The following is a 15,262-nucleotide window of genomic DNA, read 5'->3' on the forward strand; positions in this document are numbered from 1 at the left end:
CCTGAACATAATGAGGCAGATCTAGATTATCCCGACCCTGCTACTGACACACAGCTCTCCAGTAGAAACCTCCCCTGCTCTCTGCAACAGCACCACAATTACCTTTTATTTTCTACTAGAACAGGTGCACTTGACTCAGTTAGTTATGAGAGTAAAACAATATCTGACTGTTACTGAAGGAAGAGAACAAAACCAAGAAATCCAGGAGATACTTTGAATCACTCTGGGAATCCCCCTTCCAGCCTGGTCTATAGACTGTAGCTGCTAGGAATTCATTTGTGCTGAGTCTGATGAAAGCGTCACTTCTCCTAGATTCATTCAATCATTTATTTTGATTAATTTCACACAAAAACTAATTAAATAAGAAAAATTGATCAAAACAGCACAACTCAATTACGCGCCCAATGATTGAAAAGCTGCAGGAAGAGGAAACTTTTGTTCTATTCCATTGGATTTTTGGAGTTTTTTTTCTGCACTCAATGTTTTTCTTTTTATTGGTCCAGCATCTGCCTGGTTCCCAGGTAAAAAGTCGATACATCATGCTGAAGCAACGTCGTTAAGAGACCTCGAATCTGCACAACTGAGGCTCAATGGAAAAAGGAAGAATAGAACAAATACATATATATTTTAAAAGAACATTGATAGGAATGATGAGGGAGTAGAGAGCATCTGTGCAGCCTGCAAAGACAGAAAAGCCCAAAATTCCTGTTGGGACTCAAAGCTCTAGCTAACGGCTAATAAGGAAGCTGTTGTAAGAGCACAAAGATCACATCTGTGTCTGGTACAGCCAGTAATTCCAACTATTCCATATACAGTAGTTTCCATTCTCTTCCTCCATGTTAGCAAAGAACTGAGTGGAATGAGCAAGAAAGCACAGACGGATTTTTGACATGTGGCTGCAGACATGTGAGGACACAGCAGGAACTACAACATGACTAGAACCTCAGTCGAGCTTTAGTCTAATCTCGGCTCAAACTGATTGAAGTTTCACTGAGAGTGACAAAGAAGTTAGGTAACTGGCCTTTGGGCTGAGATGCCTGCAGAGTAAAAATACCAAATTATCCCAAAATTACTGTGTTACATCATAGACTCTGAGCAGTTCTGTGCTGTGTGTGCGTATGAGACGGTCTCATTTAGACCAGATTAGGGGGTCAAAGGTTCAGTTTGCCCAACCACACATGCCCTGCGGATGGATCTTCTTGAGCAAATTTGACCAAACATGGTCAAAAATACAAAGAATAAACACACACGGGTGCACACTCGCTCTCACTCACTCACACACACATATATACACACAGGTCAACCAATGTGTACTGCCTGAGAAGCCTCAGAATTTAATTTAGGAAGGATTCAATTTTCGACAGACAAACTCATGCCTTCGAACTCCATTCCAAACATACAACAGACAGGTATGTTTTCAATTTACACTTCCATACTAACATATTCTCCACACGACCTGTCCAGGGTGTGCCCCACCTCTCGCCCGTTGACACTGGGATAGGCTCCAGTCCCCCCGCGACCCTTAATGTAGGAATAAGCGGAAGACAATGGATGGATGGGTGGATTTTCTCCCCAATCCTCGGTCGTAGGGATGCCTCCTCTTGTCCTGTGTTTAGAATTTCATCATCCTGTTGTCTTGCCAGTGGTACTGAAACAATATCGCAAGATACTTACTGGTGGACATTTTGTGATTGCTGCATGGCTGCATGGACCTGGGGGACTACCTTTGGGGGATTAAACGTGCCAAATTACTAATTGCAAAAGAAGGGGAAAAAAATTGGAGGAAGTCATATTGATGCCTTACTGTAGGGTTTAGCCAAGGTCTGGCGTCTCTAAGCCACGAGCTGAGGAGAAGCCACTGGAGCCTAATCTGGGCAAATATTGGAGCTATGATTGGGGCCGGCGGTCAACCAGTGGCAAAACACAACCGTGTACCTTGCGCTCACCTGTTTCAATGATACTAAGAGCACCCGCTCCTTGTTGCAAATTTGCCACCGTTGTCCTGTGTGAACACATATTCAGATGCAACCCGCCGCCTGTCCTCCTCACTGCTCTCCATCTCAGAGGAGGATACAGGAAAACAGCGACAAACTGAAAGATGCTTGAGAATTTGAGATGAGAACTGAGCCAAAGGAGTACAGGGGGGAGGAGGGAGCAGAGGTTGCTCAAAAATGGGGGGATTTCTTTCGCCCATTGCCCAAATATGTACCTATTAAAAGAGAATTTGCGCCCTATTGAGCTGCTGATAAGGCAGCCAGGAGACAGAAGCCGTGGAAATAGAACATGTCCATATAGAGAGGAGAGATGGAGCAGGAGGGGGCCAGGGGTTAAATGCTTCCCCAGAATGTGAGCTTTGCAATGGCGGAAACCCAGTGAAAAGAGTCCCTGAATCCCTGCTGACACAGCCTGAGGGCCTTCTGTGTGCATGACTGGGGAGAGGCAGCTGAACTATTGCCCAAGAAATACACCTTCAAACCGTGTTCCTGACGAATCATCTGGACTCACGATGAGAGATGAGAAACTTTGCATCAAGCTCTAAAATGTCAATCAGCATTAGTGTTTCCCAGGCAGGCGGTTCTCCTTGGAGACACCGATGGAGACAAACAGAGGCAAACCTGCCTGACAAACAAACACTCCACAGATGTTGCTCTTCTCCAGCACCACTGGTCACCATAGCAACCCCCACTGGCCAGTAATAGCCTTCAGCTTCTGGCTGCAGTGACGTCACACACATCAACACACACACTCACACACATACACACTCACACACACACACAAGCCTCTGACTGGGATCCCAGTTTGCTTTTTTCTTTTTTTAAATTGACAAAAGGGACTCACAAGCCAAACCAGTCCAAAGAACTAGAGAACACACACCTCCAACAAGTATCGATTAAGTATCTGCCCCCCATTGTTGAAAGTGACACACACACACACACACGACAACATCCACATACCCACGTCATCAGAAATCGGTCTTTTTTTTTTTAATGTAAGGGTGTCTGTCTATGAATGATGTGAACATCAGCATGCACTGCAAATCAAGACTAGTTTCTTTATTTTTGTTTCTTTGTTGTTGTTCCTGTTAAAGAATTGAAAATCTGTGGGTTTCTTCCCAAAATGACAAATCATTACTCTCAAACGAACCTGTTTTTATGCAGATCATATCATCTATTGGCCACATTGGGTGTAAAATATCGGCACCATCAGTGAAAAAATCCAATATTTTTTCAACCCTCATGAAGAAGCCATGTAATAACATTGTAACAGAGTGTCTAGCAAGCACCTTGCAGTCTTGAGAGTCTTACAAATAAATGTGAAAATCATGATCCCGAACCATCAGCTGCTTTGTCTTGTAGCCTCGGGTTCACCCGTTCTCACGTGCAAGACTTAAGCTGCTCTCTCAACTTTGCGCGGCAAACATCACGAGAGCAGAAGCGGCTCCGTGTAACCAGTCCTGGTGAGCTCCAACGTTCAGACGGGTCACAGTGCGCTGTTCACTCACGACTGCTGTCAAGAGGCGTCTCAGTGCAGTAAACGAGAATATTGGCAAAGACATTTGTCTCATTTCAAGTAAAAGAATGATCCTTCACACTTGAGGCAGAAACGCTCCGCGAGTGGCACCTGCTGAAGATAAAGCAGCTTGCTGATGACGGCAGTTTATTCCCAGAAGTCTGGGCTTCTCTGCCTCACAGGGCCACTGAACAGCAAACAGCAGTTTTTTAGACTCATACGCCTTCATGAGAGGGTCGAGTGGGAGTTTTAGAATAAACGCGGGTGAGGATGTCAAAGGCTGATGATGTAATCCGTCTGTCTGATTCGCGGTGAAATTTCTCCACCTCTAAAAAGCAAATATAATCCAGATTGTATCAGAGGCATGAGGAAGGAGACAATTCCAGAAACAATGGAACCGGGATTCGAAACTACCCGTTTTGCCCGTTCACCTTGTTAAAATTTTTTATGTATCGCCCACCTCCTTTTCACTGTAACGGGTATTTCTGCCCTGTAAAAGCTCTCTGCACTCTGCTACATCATGAACCATTTCACTACTTTTCATTTTGGTCAGATTCAAATTCAAAAGCGTCTGTATCAGATGGCGGTAACATGCACTGCAGACTGGCAAGCATTTGTGCTTTCAGCAGACTCGCCAAGTCACAAGTCAGACTTCCATCAACATAGGCGCATTTTTGAGGTATTGCATTAGAAAAGGTTGGCGGAAAAGATGAAATTAAAATAAAACAAAAACAATCTAACCCAATTTAGCAAAAACATTTGTATGCTCAGTTGGAGGGATTTTTGCTGTTTTCAAAAAAGGGCGTGAAAGCAAAAGACAAGACATGGAAACTCTTAATTCCAATAAGCTTTGACGTTACTAATCTGGAACTCAGGTGACTGGCAGCTAGTGTTCTCCATCAGTGTGCAGATGACCAGATTCTAAAACGTGTCCCAATGCGGACGTGGAAGATTCTGCATAAAACACAGCAGAACAAACAAACTCAGAACTATGTGAAGCGTGTTGTGTCCTAAGCTGTCTGTCCCTCATGGCTGCAGCATTTCATGTCTTCTATACACTTGCGATTTCACACCACTTTCATGCTCATTAACGAGAACCAAGGCTTTTAAAAAAAGAAATATGACAGCAATGTGCAGTTCAAGGCACTGAGCTGTGATTACGTAAAAGACTGTAAAACCCTGAGAGCCTCGGTACTGTTTATGTGGGAGAGTGGGTGACTATGGCGTACTTACCAAGTGACAAACACAGGGACAGGAAACTCAGGGGAGGGGAAACACTGAAGCACCTGGCCGTTCTGAGAAAGAGAAAGATGGAGATGGAGAGAGAGAGAGAGAAGGGAAGGTAGAAAAAGAAGACAAAATGAAATTAGTTCAGTGTAATCATGCTGTTGACTTACAGTAATACACTTGTGATGGCTTTAGGGAAGACACTGACACACACACACACACACACACACACACACACACACACACACTAGGGTGTAATCAGTCCCCCTCTCCTCCAACTCATCATCCTATTTGGCTTGTGCAGAATTTTAATCATTCCTAAGGCTTCTGCTAAATAAACTTTTAATAGGACGCCTTTGTCAGAAAGAGAGAGAGAGAGAAAGAGAGAGAGAAGTGGAAATAATGAGACGGCAAATTAGACCAACTGCAACACCTCCGCATCTGCTCTGCTGCAGATTTTACAGTGTCGGTATGTCACGGCCGATAAGAGTCTGTTAAAAGCCTTGAACGTAAATGTACAGTTGGGGTCACGGGGGAAGACACAGCAGGAGCAAAAGTGTGGCTGGATGGAAAGAAGGATAATCCTCCTCTTGGCAACTCATCTCCACACTGAAGACCAGATAAATTTGTAAAAACGTCCTGTACTTAGAGATGTCTGCTCTTCTGCTTGTGTCTTCTCACCTCGCCAGCATGGTGCTTCCCCCAGAGCAGGACAGGAACTGCAGTGGTAATGGTTTCTTTATACAATCACTTTGCACAATAAACTTTGCTAGATAAGTGCAGACGGCTCTCAACAAGTAAGCGAGGAAAAGTTGCGGTCCAGGAGATGTATTTATATCTGGGATGATTCTACTTTATTAATTTTGATTTTTTGAAAGCTCGATGGAAAGAAAAAAAAACAAAAACAAAACGCATCCAGAGGGTCATCCCTTTGTTCCACTGGGCCCCGTTCTAGGCAGCATTTACTCCTGAGTGGTTTGGAGAAGTTCCCTCCAAAGATCGACTACTGCACTTTGATGTGTGGAATAAAAAGATGGCCAAGATCCTAGCAAGATGTCTGCAGCGAGAACACAAGCCTGACCAACCTAAAAAAAATAGAGAACGTTTTATAAAAGCCAATGTAATTCAGGAGGCTTTACAATGACATCACATTATGATAAAATCACCCAGTCATGATTTTTTTTTTTTTCTCCTAAAAATGTTCTCATATTTGGTGCAATGTTCTGGTCATGTTTTCTGCAGGAAGTTTTTATTTAGTTCCCGGTATGGTCTTCCTAAAATGTTCTCAAAAACATTCGACCAACAATCTGAAAAAGTCTATTCTGGCCATGGATTATAGATCTCAAATTCGCGGATGTCCCCAACCCTTCTCAGAACGTTGCAGTAAAAACATCTGGTCCGAGTTAACATTTAATCTTGTTATTTAAAATGACTGAACACCCTGAAAATGTTCTTCTTAAATGTAACATTTTCTTTGAAATCTTCGGATCTTGCGGATAATTTTAGTCAAATGACAACAATGTTCTCTAGCAGCTGAGCCACCTGTTGATAATGATCATTTTCTATTCAGTCAGTACTGGTGATGCTTCTCTAATCATGGTATGCGTATCCTTTTCTACTCTCAGTGGAATCTTATTTTCAGTCTATTCAACACTGTTTAATAACCGATGTTTGGCAAAGTCAAGTATTGGTTCCAGTTGCGGATAATTACAAATACACCGTTTTAAAAGTAGCAAGTAAAAAAAAAGATTAGTTTCTTAATTGGACACGAAGAATTCTGATGCATAAACATGCCACTAAAACGGTGTCCTAACTGGATCGAATCGTGAGCTGCCACATTCCCACTTCTTTTATTCTCTAGCTAATGGGCGTGCGTCCCTTAAAAACATCACCGCATAAAATGAACCTTGAGTGTCTGAGGCTCTCAAGGGGCCTTCAATAGATCCTTCGACAATGGATTGAACTGAATACACCCCGACTCTCAGCTGGAGGGAACTGTGAGCATTAAGTTCAGCAGTGCACCAACGCCAACAAGAGCACACTAGTTCTTCAAGAACTGAGTCATAGGAGTCAGTATTCCTTCTGCCAGTTTTTCACCGCTCAACTCCAACCATTCTGTCTTTGGAGTCATCGTTCCCCGCCCTCCTCTCCATGTGGATGGGCCTCTCCGACAGTGGCAGCTTATGTGGATGAAATACACATGTCAAGTGGCCGAGAGCTGTTAACAGGCCTCTCCAGCAGGCTCCGCAGCTACGCTCTGCCAAAAAAGGGAAGCAGGGAAACATACACACAGACCAGTATTTATGTCCGGCGCGGCATTTTGCTGAGAACGCAGATGTTTGGATTCTTATAGTTTGGCTGAAAGTAGATTCCTCTGTTACTCTTCCAATTCTCTGACCCATCTGACTTTTAAGGTCCAGAGAGCTTCAGCAAGACTAGCCTGACCACCCGTTGAGAAACTATCAACTCTCCTTCTACTTATTTCATCATGGGTATGTTTACATCCAAATAAACAAACTAAAAGTTGAGTTCATCTGACTGAAGAGCCACAGTGGCGCAGTACTGTGTGTCAATAATAAACTGGTGATATTTGTACGTGCTTTAAACACCTAAAACGGCCTGAAGTCAAACTGACCCCAGAGAACAAAGATGTTCGATATGTGAACAGTTGAGGGTTGTGAAGGGCTGGAGAGTTTCCAGCAGCTTTACACAGATTTTCCAGGGGAATTGAAACTCTGGAATTTTAACCCTTTTTTTGGCTAAAATGTTGAAGAAAAAATTAATGGGATTGTATAGGAATTAATAGACATTAACACAAATACATGGGAATTACAGGAATGAACTCCAAGTGCTTTGGGTGCTATTTTTATCCATTTATGCTTAGAAGTATTTAACTGTACCATGTGCCACACATGCACAGATCATGAGTGTCAACACTGCAGGACACCCAGCACTGCATGCAGTCATCAACGTTTTAACATTAACTTGTTGAGTTTATTCCTGTTAATACCCATGGAAAGTTTCCGACTTTGAATATTCCCAGTACACAAGAACACACCTTGAAAATCCATCACATTCATTTCATGTTTACTCTATTGTCCCCACTAAATTAGGAAAAAATCTCGAGATATGAAACATAAAAAAAAAAAAAAAAGTCAGTCATTGGTTGAGAGAAAAAAACAAAAAACAAAACACTGAATGGAGTCAAAGACAACAGGAGGGTTAACAAGCAATGTTTTCATTCTTGATTTTTCCCAGAAGTCCCAAACCAAGAACTCAGCAGCAGCAGCAGCAGCAGCGTTCCAAACCAAGGAAACTGTTCATTCCTGTAACTACTGAGGAGCCTTATGATGACATCCTTCAATCCACCATTTTCCATGGTGTTTTTCTGGTTTAAATGATACTCTTATGCCCTTTTAATACTTTAAAGCAGGACTAGGAAACCTGGGTGCTAGAAATGCTACCATGGAAACTCCCAGGAAGCCTGACTGCTCGTACGCTCCAGCAACACATGCACGGTATAAACAGAGGACCTATGTATTTGCCGGCTGAGAGGCTCTCTCCCTCCACTCTGCTATATGTGAGTGTGTGTACATGTGTGTATTTTTAGAGGATGCTATTCCAAGTAACATCCAGCGGTGCAGTAATAATTCTCTGATTAAGACAACAGGTGAGAGGCTGGTAATCTCACCCCCGCCTGCACCAGGATTTCAACGGTGTGAGCTGCGGCAGATCTACCATCATCATCGCTCAACCAATGACAGCTCAACAGGGGAAACACACGGGGGTGCTGATTAAAAGGACAGCCCGGTTAACACACACACACACACACACACACACACGTGCAAGTACCCGAGCGCGCACGCACACACACACACTCCCACAGGTAACACAAGATGGGATATGGCAGGGGAAGTGACATTATCCACATTGCCTCAAATAGCCTTATCTAAAAATAACGCACCTGCACACACAAGCTCAAGTTACCAGGAAGATGTTCTTGTCCAATCAGAGCCAGTGACTTTATCTACTAACAGCTAACCTTAAAGCTCTCGTTGTACATTTAAAAAAATATTTCTTTAACAAGTGGAGATAAAAGTTTTTTATGAAGGGAAACTCAGAGAAACTCTCCAAGACTGCATATAACTTAGTCAGCGCAGCCTCTTGTTAGTGGATCCTTGACTGGTTGAGGTATAGGAAGCCTCCCCAAGGCTGTCTGAACTCTCAATTATTAGGGGGGGGCCTATCCCAGCTGGCATTGGGCGAGAGGCCCTGGACGGGTTGCCAGTCCGTCTACCTCTGAGCCACACCGCCTCCAAATCATAAATGGAAAAACTAATATTGTAAAGTTGCCTCATTAGAGATGAAATTTATGCTGAAGCTCAAAAAATGTGGTATTTCAAGGGAAAATATGAGGGGGGACTGGGAAAATTGGTACTATGATGCATCGGAATTCCCTCTAGAAAGATAATTTCTCAATACAAAAATAAAATAAATAAAAATAATATCAGTGGCTCAGTGACAGTGAATAATTATTGTGATCCACGGCGGTCGGAGCTGTATTCTCCATGACAGCAGGGTCGCTCAGCCTGCACTCACGTGGAGTCGGGAAGATGGCAAACCTCAAACCGAAAAGCATTGCGGTCCGAGAGTAAAACGTTTGAACTTCTCGTTGGTCACTGGAACAACACCCACTGCTGATGTTGCACAACTCTCACACAAGAAGAAAACATGGCCGACCCGCACAACCAGAGGCTCAATCTGTAGGTGCCACAGGGCAGAAGTATGAACACCTGAAAGCCTGGAAGCGACGTTGAAGCCCAGCAGGATGACGGCTTCAGCGGGGTCAGTGTGAATGACGTGTCAGCTTGATCAAAGCGCTCAAAGGCAGACAGGTCAGCCGACGTGATGGATGACATAATTACGTCGTGACTCCGAATAAACCGGTGTGATTTATTTTTGGAGGCGTTTTTCTCCACGGGAGTTTGATGAGGCCATTAGCGGCGATGATGACTCTTTAATTGCATCAGCAGATGCAACATTCACACAGGTACCATCGTTTTGATCAGAACCTAAAAGTCCTCCCATTACACTTATAAATTATCAATTTATATTAAATGTAATGGCAATCGTGACGTGCAATTTTTTGTTGATAATTAGTAACAGTACTAGGAAATGGGCTCATTAGAGAGCGGACTTCCACCGAGGAGGCGTTTCGAGTCTCATTAAAGGCTGTTTATCGCGGGGTGTCGAGAGATTCCCACCCTTAAGTTTTACACATCTTTTACAAAAAAAAAACGAGCTGACTCCGTTTGGTTTTTCAGACTCCGAGATAATATTCAAGCCTACATTTTTAATTTAATCGCCATCCCCTTCCATCCCTCTCTCTGGCTTCAGTTGCTAAAGTTGGACTTCATCAAAAGGCTTGTGTGTGTTCTGAATACGGTTAGAGACGCTTTCTAACATCCCTTCTTTCACTCAGCAGCTGCCCTCTTTGAGGAAACGTCCTCTGGGAGGAGGTATAGACGTCTCCATTTGAAATCTGACTATAGTTCAAGAAGAGGTCTTTTCCTGAGGCTATTTGAATATTGAAGGGATGAACCTCCTACAGGGAACGTTTATAGAGTTTTTTTAGATTTTTGTGTTGAATGTTTGTGCAGGCGGGCTCCCAACAACATTTGCCAGAATGGAAATGTGCAAGAAAATTGGGACAACGGGCTTCAGTGCACAAAATATCTGAACGTGGTTTTGACGCGGGCACAATGACTGACTGTACAGCACACGTCCATGCTTCAGGAAATAGTCCTGACCCACAGCCTGATGCGCAGCTACCCGTGGGACGCTGCTTTGCTGCCATGAACACCACCTGTCAGGCTATTTGAGAGGACGTGTTAGTATGATGTTAACCATCTTCCTGGTCTTTATTGCTCCGGCGAGAGTCGCTGTGAAGGGACATCAAACGGCACCACTACAGGGGAGCACTCTGAGAAAACTCCTCCCCGTGAGTGTGCTGCAGCTGGGTCCCATAAGACAGCGGGGTTTCTCCGAAAGGCTCACGAAGGTTAGCAGACTGGAAAGAGTTGAGTTTGCAGCTCGGACCTGAAGCAATCAGACCTCAAAATAGGGAGGGACGTTACTCTAAGAATTATTCTTTAAAATGCAAATAAACCAAGAGACCGGGATTGATTTTAAAGGAAAGACTGAATGAGTCGAAACGGTGCTCTTCTGTGTAGGTGGGAGACATTGGGAGGTGAATACAAAAGGAAAGACATCCTGAGAGCAGCAGCAGAATGATGGAGGAAGACAGAAAGGCAGTCAGACAAAGAGGAGAGATGTGCACACACAGAGTCACACACACACACACCTCAAAACATTTCACATACACTTTGCCTTTTTTTTCTCCATTTTTCCTTTCTTTTTCTTTGTGATGCTGTCAGGAGCAAGCCCCCTGAGGGCCAAAGAAAGACAGCCAGAGAGAGTAAAATCCAGGCAGAGATAAAAGGTGAGGGGAGTTTTTCTACTAAGTGAGAGAGAGAGAGAGAGAGAGAGAGAGAGAGAGAGAGAGAGAGAGAGAGAGAGAGAGAGAGAGAGAGAGAGAGAGAGAGAGAGAGAGAGGAAACAGAGGCTACAGAAAGAATATCACATCTTTTGCCCCGGAGAAAGATGGACGAGCGTCTTTAACAAGGATTAAATCAATCAGGTGTGGATCACAAAGGGAAACTACTTCTCCTCCCTTCTACCAAAGTAGTTGCTAATTAGTGGATTACATTGTTACTGACAGAGCAGAGGAGAGGGAGCCACAGTCGCCGGGACGTGTCCAAATGATAGGAAGCCGTTCAACCTCAGCTAATATTCCTAGCAATTATAAAGCATCATTTGTGCTGGTGTGCCACCGGACATCGACTGCAAAATTAAAAAGGTGAAACCAATAGAAGTGACTCAGCTGTGAGGCTGCAGGAAGAACACACCAACAACAACAACAACAACAACAACCCGGGAGCAAGTTAGCATCCACGAACATCAGGTTCTCAAAAGCAGTGGGATTTTTGAACGGGTTCTCCTTTGAAACATCTCCTTCATATTCATTCTACCTTAATGTCACCGGAAAAAACAAAACAAAACAAAACAAAACAGCAAAATCACATTTTTATTCAGTAAAGTAAAACACCGGCTGATGCCGAAATCACTCAAATAATTACTCACTTGAACTCCATTAGCAAGTCATCCAGCTAAAATGAATCGATTTCAACTTTGTTGTCATATGATTAACTAGCTTCCTTGTAAAATACAAAAGAGCTACCCGAAGCATGGCGAAGCTGCTGAAGTGTGTCTTTTTATTTTTACCTTCAGGATTAAGTTAATCCAGTTTATACACTGTAACATATACATATACGGTGTTTATGACTTCCTTTTCTTCCTCATGAGGTACGGCTGGGGAGATGTCATGCAACATTAGCCGAGGGGAACATTTACAACACCCCACTTACGATGTGCTTTGATTGTGACACTTTTCTAAACTTTACATTACTTTCAGAGTTTGTTATTATAGCCGTGATAGTGGAGCCCAGAGGTTTGTTTAAATGACATGCGAGAAAGGGCTGATGAAATATGTCTGAGGGGTGTGTGTGTGTGTGTGGGGGGGGCACATATCTGGCACTGGTTGGAAATCAGAGGGAGTCGACTCTTCCCGTTACACTGCAATGTTTATATTCGGTCAAAAATTTGTTTGTTTCCAGCAGCCCTCAGATTTTACGTTACGGGTAGTAAAGTTCCAAGAACACGCCATTAAAATGCACTTTGTCTTTCAACGCGCAAAACAAATAGGGACATAATTTTAAGCCTGTATTAAATACCTCATGCTGTTCCACTCTGGGGTATCTGCATAAAACCAGGCATTCCCTCGCAGCTATTAGGTTACGCAAGTCAGTAATAAAATAGGGACAATTGTGCTGCGCTCTGTATTATGTATTTCAACTTAGCAGGCTCTGCTGCTAACTATTACATAATTGCTTGGACTTGTTATCTCGTACAGTGGTAGGCTGATTAAAGATGTTTTATGGCACATGCTGTACACACGCGCGTGCGCACACACACACACGCACGCACACACACACAAACACACACACGCACACACACACAGCAGCGTCTCACGCTCTCCTTTCCCAGAGAGATAAGAGCAGTGCAGTTAAAAGAAAATGAGAAAAAAAAGGAAAAAGGAAGAGGCAACATTCCTGCCGTTTGTCTAGTCATCTGATCAGCCCAGCAAGTCATGTGTTGGAGCTGTGTTTGATGCTCGCTAGCACGCTTTAGGCTAATCCTTATGTATTCCTCAACCTCTCCAGCTTCTCAACTCTAAAACAAATTAGTCCTCCAGTCGTCCAGATCCATGAACACATGCCAGGTTCTCTCAAAATGCTGACATTTCTCACATAAATGGACTGTTTATGACCATTTAGATGGCCTCATAACGAACAGATCCCCCTGTTTTTGCATTTAAAGATGTGATAAATTCCATTCAGGCTGGTTAGCTCGACTCAATTTACATCAAAGTTACACAGTATTGGGGTATTTTTTAGCCGACGTCCGGTATGCCAATATTCAACAACTGAAATTTTAGCCAACATTTACTGATGTCAATATTATCTGTATTAAAACATCTTCATTAGGTATTTGCCTACAAATCATGCATTTATTGTTTTCTCCTCATGAAAGGAGAGGAAGTGCTGATATACATATCAGCCATCAGACAGATATTTAAAAAAAAAAAAAAGGAAAAAAGTTCAATATCTGCCGATAACTATGACGTGCTGATATCATCATGCATCCCTAATTCTTGGGTGAAATTGACCCAAACTGAACTTTGTGTCATTTTTGATCTCGGGCTGCTAGCAAAGCCCTCTGTGAGAGTGAAACATGACACGTTAGAAACATGAAAAAAAATTGAAGGAGTTTTAATAGTCCTCCACCTCAGCTGGAGAAAGTGTGATAATTATTTTTGCTGACTATTATCTTTATCACTGTGTTATTAAGCTCCCTCCTCTCTTGTGCTGGCTGGGTAATAATAGCTATCCAGGAGAGGATGGTGCAAAATCACGTTCTGCATTCTGGAGCGAAGGTCGACAGTTTAATTGGAAGTGCAAATTGCGTTCACATGTATCCCCATAGTGGATTGAGCCACGGGTAAAGTGAATGTGCACATTGCCAGCGTGTGTGCATTGAAAGGCAGAAGGGGGGAAGGACGGAAGATTGAAGACGAGTGTAGGGCTGGATATTAGCGCTCCTGCTCCGTCGCAGAGTATTTTTAGAAGCACGTATGTTGCCCAGCTACAATTAGGATCGCTGAAGTGCTGTTTTTACTACTTGAAGAGTCCTTTCACACAAACCAGGAAGCTCCCGCTGCTTCATCAGCTTAGATAAAGCTGCCAATTTTTGCAAGACAGAGTAAATATTGACTGGATGAGTGCAGCTCCCATATGCTGGTTTGAGAGCAAGCTGCTCCGTCCGCTTCGCTGTCACCCTCCATCGGCCCTTCTCCTCCTCCCAGAGGCTGTACAGAGAATAGATCGGCCATTATGTTCGGCCTGCAGCCATGTTTACCCTTGTGGTGGAGACACACCCTCGCATCGTCTTTACACAGCCAACGCTGTCCTGACATATTCGTCTGCAACATCCGGACCAATAAAGGCTGACAGCAGGCTTTGATGGGCTCTTTGAACACCGATGGTGGCGTTGTGCAGCAGAGGGACGAGCCTTGTCAATAATTACTGATCACTGCTAACGACCTATTTTAATAAAGATCATGAAGACAAAGGTTCGATTCAACCACCTCATCAGCCAGACTTGACAAACTTAAGAGCTTTTACTGTCAACAGTCACCACCGTCTGCATTCGGGCTCTCAATTTACAATATTTGCACTGCGTCACAAGTGCACGGGGCGACAGGATGACACCTTTTAGATGATTAGCTCCACGATCGAGGGGGATGATAAGCTGCTTACAAGCCAGGGAGGGAGCACTATTTGGGCCTGTTAAGTAACTGAATTCTGCGGATTTGTTGTGTGCATTCATGTCAGTTTGCGTTTGACTTATTTAAATGAAATTATCGGTGGAGATGTCTATTGCTGATGCGCATCCTCATTGTCTTATTACCCTAAATTATTGAAAGCGTCTCTTCTCCTCTGCCTGGCTGCAGCCTAAAGTGACGGTCACATCCACGTTGTCAGCGACTGTCCATGTCTGACAACAGAGCTAATGGTATTACCGCCTTTTAGGGTGCTGGATCCATGCAAACGCTTGCAATGGGAATTGATTCAGGTATAGACCTGTATCGATTGTGCTGCTAGTACTGCCAGTGTTGATGACTCTAGAGCATTTGAGTTTAATACAATAGCACAATGTCATTACAAGATTACAGTTCATTTCATTACACACACACACACACACACACTTCTATCAGCTGTAAACCAAAGGTGACTGGTGATCTGAGCTTTGTGTCATTCCACTAAACTGGAGTTACACTGAGGCC

At 43.5% G+C, this 15,262-nt stretch overlaps 1 protein-coding gene across 3 annotated transcripts in view; it reads right to left on the bottom strand.

The window, feature by feature from the left end:
- plcb4b (phospholipase C, beta 4b) overlaps positions 1 to 15,262 on the bottom strand; it is a 75,946-nt gene that overhangs the window by 48,430 nt on the left and 12,254 nt on the right. For all 3 annotated transcript variants that reach the window (XM_086188820.1, XM_086188821.1, XM_086188819.1), the window contains exon 3: positions 4,744 to 4,805. The gene's annotated coding sequence lies outside the window, so the exon portion shown is untranslated. The remainder of the gene's footprint in view (positions 1 to 4,743; positions 4,806 to 15,262) is intronic.

The sequence above is a fragment of the Aulostomus chinensis genome, chromosome 20 (assembly GCF_037954235.1).
Source record: "Aulostomus chinensis isolate RoL2024-O1b breed Wild chromosome 20, RoL_Achi_v1.0, whole genome shotgun sequence".
NCBI classification, from domain to species: domain Eukaryota; kingdom Metazoa; phylum Chordata; class Actinopteri; order Syngnathiformes; family Aulostomidae; genus Aulostomus; species Aulostomus chinensis.